This window comes from Artibeus jamaicensis, unplaced genomic scaffold, assembly GCF_021234435.1.
Source record: "Artibeus jamaicensis isolate MK-2021 breed Jamaican fruit bat unplaced genomic scaffold, CSHL_Jam_final contig_391, whole genome shotgun sequence".
Classification (NCBI taxonomy): Eukaryota; Metazoa; Chordata; class Mammalia; order Chiroptera; family Phyllostomidae; genus Artibeus; species Artibeus jamaicensis.
Window position 1 is genome coordinate 11004932 of NW_026521814.1, and position 9659 is coordinate 11014590.

Below are 9659 nucleotides of genomic sequence, written 5' to 3' on the forward strand. Positions count from 1 at the left end.
GAAAAAATGTCCTCAATGAGGTTTTTAAAAAAGTGTTATTGAACTTAATGTGATTATGATGCATATCTCAATGTGTATCATTCATTAAGACTCATCAGAAACCAAAGATCCCAACTGCCTAGGAGATTTGTGGTTATTTCTTTTCCTAAGCTACCTGGGGCTTTTGAGTATTATTTTCTACATTTTCCCAAAGAGGAGCAAAGAGGAAAAAGAATAACAACAGTTATTCTTTATTCTTCATGAAGAACCCATTGGGATATCAGAAATCCAAAACCTGTAAGAAAACAGACACAAAACAGAATAATGTCACAAGCTAAAAGCCAGAGAAATTTAAAATTCCAACATCCTTGTTCCAGCAAGACAGTAGGTACTACCCTTGCGCCAGGAAAGCAATACACAGCTGGGGGTAAAGAGGTGACCAGTGTGGGCACCGAGGAACCTGCCTGCCCTTTAGGACGGGAACTGTGGGATCCAACCCGTGCAGTTCTTCACATTTTACAAACCAAAAGGCAGGGGGCAACAAACGTATTACGTGTCAAATAAATAAATGTCACTTTCAATATATTCTGAGGTCCTGTTCAACGTTCACTCACCCTGAGTATCAAGTGAACCCCTGCCCTGTGCAGGGTTCACGATGACCTGTAGGCATCCTGACGACACACTGGTAATTTCATGGGGCTGAGTCCTCTTTTACTGGAAACGAGTCATCAAGTCCCTGCGTACGTTGTTCCCAGAGTGGCTGCCCTGCTCTAACACGGTGCTGGGGCCTGGTGGGCAACACTGGATTGGGTAACATGGAAGTTAAGGTTGTAGAAAATGACCTTCATTTACAAGGGAAGCTGAGATCTCAACATCACGTTCACCACTCGATTTCATGTCTTATTGTTTGCCATCTGCATTTACAAACAAAAGCAACGGGAAATGGTGAAACCAAAGAGTGAGGTGCTCTTTTCCATCTGATACCTTCTCCAAGGCTTTAAGCTCTACTGTGGTGCTTTCTCATTAAGCTTCTATCAACCGTGGTCTGTTTTTAATTATTTTCCCCTTGTCCTTTGTCCATATTTAAATGTACAGAAAAATGTCCTAATACAAAGTATGCTATCTTAATGGCATGCTACCTCCAAATGCAATACAATATTTTTTTTGTTTTAGAATTTTGGTTAACAGCTGAGCATGGGATCTTAACTGTGTCACTATGAGAGGAACACAAAGTATGGCTTTAACTACTAAACAAAAATGTGAATTCTGGGGAATTATTTAAAACTAGTTGAAAAGGTTTTAAAAGGTGCTATGTAGCCCTTGGCTGGTGTGGCTCAGTGGATTGAGTGGTGGCCTGTGAACTGAAAGATCATTGGTTCAATTCCCTGCCTGGGTTGCCTGCCAGGTCCCCAGTTGGAGGCTTGCAAGAGGCAACCAGCCAATACACCTCTCACACATCAACCCTCCCTTCCCTTCTCTCTAAAAATAAATAAAATCTTTAACTTTAAAAAAAGGTGCTATGTAAGTGATGGCTTGTGTCATGCTGTTTTTTCCTTTCTTGCTTTTTTAGGGTTGGAGAATCGAAGCTGGTAGTAAAATAATGACCTATTTAGTGCAGGAGCTGATCACAAAGATGTTACTCTAACAGCCCACAAAACTGACCGCTTTATAATACCTGATAGGGAAACACTTGTCGGCGTCAGTGCTCTCGGTCAAAACCAAAATAAGAACATCTAAAACCTGCTTCTTGGTTGTAAAAAAAAAATTAGAAGAAGAGTTGGTTGTTCTTCCTTTTTTTTCCTAATGATGCTTATTCACCCAAAGTTGCTCACCGGGTTGAAAGATGAATGTAAATCTAGAGCAAAACAACAAGATTTCCTTTCCCATCCAACTAAATCAGTTGCCAACTGGAGAAACTCAGGAGTCTGGGGTTAGTTATCCCCCTCCCCTAAATAAAGGGATTTTTTAAGGAAAAAAATTATACCTGGAACAAATTAAGCAAGTATGTCTTGAGTTAGGCATCTCTAAATGTAAGGACTTGACGGACCCTAAATATGCTTCTGATCAAGTCCAAAACTGCTAAATCCATATCAGTGGCTACTATAGAGACAGTCATTTTTCCAGGCATAGCCCAGACAAAGTGGGGTGATTTGCTCCTGCACCAAGTAATGGATTAGCACTTCCGTGCCATAGAAGTAGCCTGAAGCCTCGGCCAGGTAGCTCAGTCAAAGTGTTGTCCCGGTACATCAAGACTGTGAGTTTGATCCCCTGTCAGGGTACATACAAGAATCAACAAACGAATGTATAAATAAGTGGAACAACAAATTGATGTTTCACTCCCCCTCTCTCTAAAAAATCAATTAAAAAAGAATAGAATTAACCTGAATAATTACATAATTATTACATATAATCCCAAATATGTAAAGAACTGCAGTCTATTTATTAAGGATTACTTCAGACATAAATGTAAACTGGCAATTGTTTTCAACCAATTCATTAATTTATTTCATAAAAATAAAAACCATACTGCCATGTATAAAACTATTCATAGTAAAATTCTAACAGGATAATCTGACATGGGCAAAATCAGATAAAAAACAATGGCCACACACACAACAAAACTTTCAATGTCACAAGAGATAATCACTAAAAGTTACTGTGACCAAAAGAAAGTTAGATATATAAAAATCCTCATTGTAAAATTTTAAAAGGACTGATCTGTGAGCAAAATCAGTACAATAAAACATTTAATATGAAAAAGAAAAAATTATGTTGGGTAAAAACATTAGAAAATTAAATAAACATACTGACATTTTCACTCCATGAAATTCTTTCTTGACAAAATATTTCTCAATAGTTATATAGTTTTGATTAAAAAAAAAATATTTTGTCCATAGACATAGAGTCAGAATGTCCTCAGGTCAAAGTAGCAAGATCCAAATACCTGGTACAAACTGGCAAGATCAAAACATTTTGCCCACAGCCCAGGGCATTCCGACTTCAGGCCACTTCATGCCATTTCAGTTCAGAAGCACCAGGTATGTTGGGAGCCTTGTAAGCACCTTCTTTATAAATTACCATTTCACCTCAACAAGTCAGTGCAGCGACGGCTCTGAGGCCCTGGCCCTCAGGAATCACTCAGTTTTAAGATGCCGTGATTTAGATTGTGCCAGCTTGTTTGGGGTGCAGCATCGTTGAAATTTTGAATTATACACACTGTATTCAGGAGGCTTAAAAAAGCCTCTTGCTGCCCTGATTGATGTGGCTCAGTGAGCTGGGCATCATCCTGCAAACCGAAAGTTTGCCAGTTTGTGTCCCAGTCAGGGCACGTGCCTGGGTTGTGGGCCAGGTCCCCAGTTGAGAGTGCATGAGAAGTGACTGATCAATGTTTTTCTGCCTCTTTTTCTCCTCCCCCTTCTCCTCTCTCTAAAAACAAATAAATAAAATCTTTTAAAAAAATCTCTTGCCACCATTGGGTTTGAGAAGCTGCAGTTAAGCCAAGATGCCTTGGAGAAGTCAGAGCATAAAACCTGGACCCGGCTCTACCTGCTATTACTAGATCTGGTTTATGAGATTGTCACAATATACGAAGTGCCAAGTTCACGGTCAGAATTGTCAAGACTTTTAGTGTTGCAGGTACCAGTGCCTTCTTACGCAACTGCCCTTTCCCTTTGAGTAATCAGCTGGCCAAACGCTACAGGACCAAATCAAGAGTTAAACAGTGAAAACAACGTATGACCTCACCTTTCATTCAAAACTAAAATCAAGATGTACTCTTCATAACCAGTGCCATTTATGCAACTGCACCAAAGAATTTCCTTCCCTACATCCTAGATGAATCTCACTTAGCCCTCAAGGTTCAGCGAACGCCCTGCTTCCCCACAAGTCTCCGCATGCAGTTCACAGTCCAGCCGCTTTCCGCATCCTGTGCTCCTCTCGGAGGCCTTTTGTCACACGCTTCCTTGCTCCATTACTTATCCCTTGCAAGCCCCCACCCCTGAAAGTACTCTGTGAGAATAGTGCAGTGATGCCCACAAAACTGACAATAAGGAAAACAAGGCTAAGTCCTGAGAAGGAACTGATGGCGTGGCCAGAACACTGCAGTACCCCCCAGGCCTGAAACACGTGTTTGTGACTCAGATGGGAGGTATGAAGCAGTCCGTAGAGAGCGTGAGTCTTTTAAAGACAGTGGCAGAGTTACGAGTTGGTTTGGATAGTCAGCCTTGGAAGCCCAGAATAAAATGATCCACAAAGGAAAAGGTTAGTTGTACTATCCACACCAGGTCTTCATGCAAGGCACCATCGTGGAGGCCCATAAGCAGGACAGGATTGTCTGGCAGAGCCCCTCCCAAAGTGACTTGAGAGCACACGCAGGCAGAGAGACATGACCTATTGTGGAGAAGGTCCTATGATCCAGCCCCTTACAGTTTCTGCACCTCCATTTGCCTCTCCCCACAGCAATCAAGCAGCCCCACTGAATTAGCCCCCAGGCTTCTCTTGTCTTCAGAACTTTCACTCCCTCCATCCCTTGTCTGGCTAAGTCACCTTCAGCTCTCTACCAAGACATCGCTACCTCCAGGAAACCGTCCCGGGTCCCTACTCAGGTCTGGGTCAGGCCGTTCCTTAGGTGTTCACATAGAACCTTTTGGTTTCAATCGCTTGTATCCCCCTTTGTTATAATTGTAGAAAAATCTGCTTGTCTGTATTCCTCACTTGACAATTAGCTCTATGAAGGCAGGGACTGTGCCTGACTTGCTCACCAGTGAATCTCAAACACGTAGTTAGTCTCAGTCTATTTGCTGAATAAATGCATTAATGGATTAAGTTATTTATCAGGCTAACAAACTACCAAATCATTTAAATTCTTGTTCTAATCTCATGCTCATTAACTGACCTTAACAGCCACCTCTAATCTACTGGAGAGTTATATTTCTAGCATTAAAATAATGGCCTTTTTTAAATTTTACATATCAATCTCTTGTGAGCTTGGCCAATGTGAGTTGGCCATTGAACACAACTCTAAGGCACAGACTAAGATTTGAGGTTTATCCCTGACAGCGGATTCTGGCCCCCAACGGAAAAGTCAGCCTGTTTTTCCTGAGGACAGCTTCTTGCGTCACAGTAAACTTATTTTCCATTCTGAATTTTGACATCTGGTACAGCACGCCACATGCAGGCTCTCAGTAAACACTTGTCAGGGGAATCAAAGTGAATGGAAACACGACGTATGTTCAAGAAATTCACACAGAGACATTGTCCTTTTAGGTATTCATAGAATCTCACTCTATTGCTTTCCTCTCCAGAAGCCCAAAGTTCTGGATCTAAGAAACAAAGTTCTTTGTTTTTTAAATGAGTATGTACGAGAGGATCCTTCCAGGATCTTGGCAGAGACCCCGCCCCCACCCCAATGATAAAAGACAAATTAACAGGAGAAAACCAAACAGAAGTGTGCTAACACGTGCACCTCCTGGGTGCCAGGGAAATACCCAGGAAAAAGGAGTAACTCTCCAAAACGGCCCAAGCCATTGCCTTAAATACCGTCTCAAACTGAAAACAAAAGCATGTGTTGGTGAGTGGTGGTGGGGAGCCCCTGCTGGGAGCAGGGGGCAGGGGTGACCAGGAAAAGCACAGTGAACAAGGGCAAGTCATTAGGCACATTTTAGTCATTGCCTAGTCCCTCAATGAGTTTCTAGAGATTTGGTCATCCTTCGCTTCCTTTACATCTTTCTCTTCTCTTACATCTCTTACAAACAGGTCATTTTACTTGCTTTCAGAGCTTCTACTGTGTCTTCAGTTTCTTAAAAATAACCTAAAATAATCCTTATGACAAGGAGGCGTATTTGGGGTAACAAATTCTGCTGCCCTTCAGATGTCAATTGTCTCTAACCCTGGTGTCCTCTACAGTCCTGCTGTGACCATGTCCAAAGCCTAACTGAAGGTCTGACCCGGCTGTATTCCCGTTCTGGACCCAGAACTCCAGTCCACCATCCTCTGCCAGGTGATGCCGATTCTGGCTGTGACTGACCAGGGGAGGCTTAGTGTGGGTTCAAGGACAATTCAAGATTTGTCAGCTGGTTGCCACTGATTATCAAGATGGCCAAACTGGCTCCTTTGCTATGTGTAAGCAATTTAATTTTGTGCCTAATTTTAATCTGCAGCTCACTGTATGTTTGCATCTGCTGTGTTAAAGCATTCATTAGCATTTAAAGGGGGAGCTGATGGTATTGATCACTCTTATTAAAACCAAAAACAATCACCAGGCATTCTCTTCAACCATTGAAGTCACAGCCAAAGTTTATGTACTCGAAACACGGCAGAAAGGGAGTATGAGATGTTTCAGCAGAGATATTAACATAGCATCTGTTACTAGCATTTATGGTTTGGCATCCCTCTCCCCACCGTCAGCTTTCCAGATTATCAGCTGCTTAAAGACAGAAAACTTATTTTTTTTCCCTGAATTTCTACCACCTAGCACAGTGCCTAGCATGAATAAGTTCTCGATAAATTTTCTGATGAGTGAGTAAATTAAGGAGTAAAGATGAAACATCCAGTGCCCATTGTAAAGACATTTATATTTTTCTTATATTCATTGTAACAACTATGTATTGCTATGTAACAAAACCGAGTGGCTTAAAATAAGCATCAACATTTGTTATTTCACATCGTTGCTACTGTTCAGGAATTCAGGGACGGCTTAGCTGACTGTTTCTGGCCTGGGTTTCTGATAAATTGTCCGTCAAGGTGTCCTCAGGATACATGCATCTCAAGGCTTGACTGGCACTGGAGGGTCTGCTTCCAACATAGTTCTCTGCCCTGTGCTGGTTGATGGCAGGAGTCCTCATTTCTGCCTCATGCAGCTCTTTCCACATGCTTACGTATCTTCAGGACATGGTGGCCAGATTCCCCCAGAGTGACCTAAGCAGACAAAGTGAGAGCCACAATGTTCTTTATGACCTAGCCTCAGAGGTGGCACCCAGTCACGTCTGTAAATCCTACGCCTGCACAGGTCAGCCCTAGGCAATATGGGAGGGGTGGGTACCAAGAGGCCCCAATTAGTGGTGGAAGGGTTGATTTTCCAGTCACCTTAGAATCCTGCATGCCCCAATTGTGATTTGACGTTTTCTTTCCTGAACTTTGTATTTTCTGCTTAGTTTACATTTTCCCACAATCTAAATTTTGAACTTGAGCATACTTCAACTGCATGTTTGAGCTAGAAGGCATCTTTTTTTTGTTTTAAAGATTTTTTTTTTTCAGAGAGAGGAGGAGGGAGGGAGAAAAAGGGGTAGAGAAACATCAGTCAGTTGCCCCTCACATGCCCCCAACTGGGGGCCAGGCCCACAACCCAGGCGTGTGCCCTGACGGGGAATCAAACCAGCACCCTTTCAGTTCACAGGCAGGTGCCCACTCCACTGAGCCACAGCAGCCAGGTCCAGAAGACATCTTAAGGACTGCCTCCAGAAGTTTAATGTCTTCATTTTACAGTTGAAAAAAACACTATCTGTAGGGGAGAAGTACCTGTCCAGTCACCCAGCAGGTTGCAGGCAAAAGCGGTGCCCAGGCCAGTCAGCCCTCCCTTACGCTGCCCTTCCGGAAGCCCGATGCTTTGGGGAATGTTTAATGGCAGGGGAACTTGGCATCCATGAGGTCTGGCAGCTCAGAGTTAATACTTATTTTATGTCGCTACAGTTGAGCCTTCTCAGATCTCCATGGAGACTGGGAGAGACTTTGTGGATGAGGTGTGACTGAATGCTTCTAAAAACAAAACATTAAGGCAATTAAGGCAATTGCCTCTGCTCTTTCTTTCATCAGGACTGTGTTGGTTTCCTCTGGATTTTGTGGTGCTTTCCGGAGAGCACTTGCTTTATGGAAGAAGTATTTCGAACACAGTTGTCTGTTGAGCACATTTTAACGCTCACTTCAAGCAAGCAAGCAAGCAAGCAAGCAAATACTGAGCTCCTACCGTGTGTTGGGCCCTGGCCCCGCAGTCCCTCCGATTTCCAGCGTTAATTCAGAAACAAGTCTCAGAGGTAGAGGGAATTATTTTCCTCTGGAGTAAATTAGAAACTTGGAAAGAAAGAGATAGAGCCTAAAATGGAAAAAGAAAAATTGTTTGCCATGTGAGACAGGAATAATTCTTCCCCTCCTCCCTCACCAGCCCTTCGGTCCCCCTGCACACCACCCCGGTCCCTTCCTTTCCTCTCCCCAGATGCCTTTCATTCTTGCCTGGGCACCCAAGTCTCTGAACCTGAAGTTCTTGAGACTTAGCTTACCAATTATTCTTTGACTTTCTCTAAAAAAATGTGAAGCATTCATTAGTTCCTGTATTTACTGGCACTCTCAGTAATGATCTTTCCTTAAACGTAAACCGTTATAGGAAACCACAGTCTTAATTTATCAGAGAATCACAATGAGCACACTAAAAATGGGAGCTCTCCCCATTCACACTTCCGTGTGATTAATTTTCAGAGATGCTTCTTACTACTACAGATGAAGCTCCAAGGAGGCTGAAAAAGGAAATTGCAACGCCTACTGGCTTTACCAGTAGCTTTACCAGTAAAGCTTCACTCTAAGAAACAGAGTCCCGTTCTAGCTAGTGCAAACACAGTTACATTTATTGTGATGTAATGGGATACATGTCCTGGGACAAATGATTTCGGTCAGTTAACATTTACTCAATAATCGCTATACGCCAAGCCCAGTTCTAAGCCCCTTCCTCACTTAACCTCCACAATCATCAGCTCTACGAGGTAGATCCTATTGTTACCTCCATTTTACGGTTAAGGAACCTGGGACAGAAAGAGGTTGGTCATTTGCCCACAGAAATGTAAGGCCTGGCACTGTAACAGGGAAGAACCTCACAAAGGCACCATGGGGCTGGAGGGCAGCTCAGAAGCCAGGGTCGGCCCAAAGGCCTGCGCAGGGCTGTGGGATACTTGGCCCCATGCACTGCCATTAACGTGACTCAGCTACGCCGGCCTGGCGGCTGCTTCTCCGGCCACCACGTCCGGGGCTTGCTACTCTCCCACGTCTCAGCCTGCACCGGCAGAGCCTCCCATCTCTGATGCCGCCGCGCGGACGTTCAGCTGCAGGCTCCCGCCTTTCACTGATAAATTCCTTCCATGTTTCTTGTGTCAAGGTCTCCGAAGAGAGAGCATTTACTTAGCCCAGTTCCTAGTTCCGAGGCCTATCAGAGAAGTCACAGGTTGCCCAGCAGACCCCAGGCTCAGTAGGTGCCCCTGGACCCCACCCCGGTCCTGTGGCCTGTGACGAGAGGAGCAGGGAAAACGGCATCGGATACAAAGCGGGGCCAGCGAGGCTGCAGAGGTGCGCAGCTGCGATGCCTTCTCCTAGAACAGGGTAAGTCCATAGTTTTCCAGCATGTTTTTATCCTCTAACATCTAATCTACACTGTTTTCTGGAAGAGCACAATTGAACAAATTTGCTGAATTCAATAATTTTTTAAATTTAATAAATATTTTTATGTGGCATTTATAAGAACTATACCAGCAAAAGTATACCGCTAAAAATGTCTGCTTTTAAAAAAATATTGGATTGTGAACAGGAAACCTAAACTCTTCCTGTGTTTCTCATTTATTGTCACGCTTCTAACAACAGCAGATGTGGGCTTTTATCCCCACACCAAGCAATTCTGTGACACCAGCTTGTTGTCCTGCAATTTA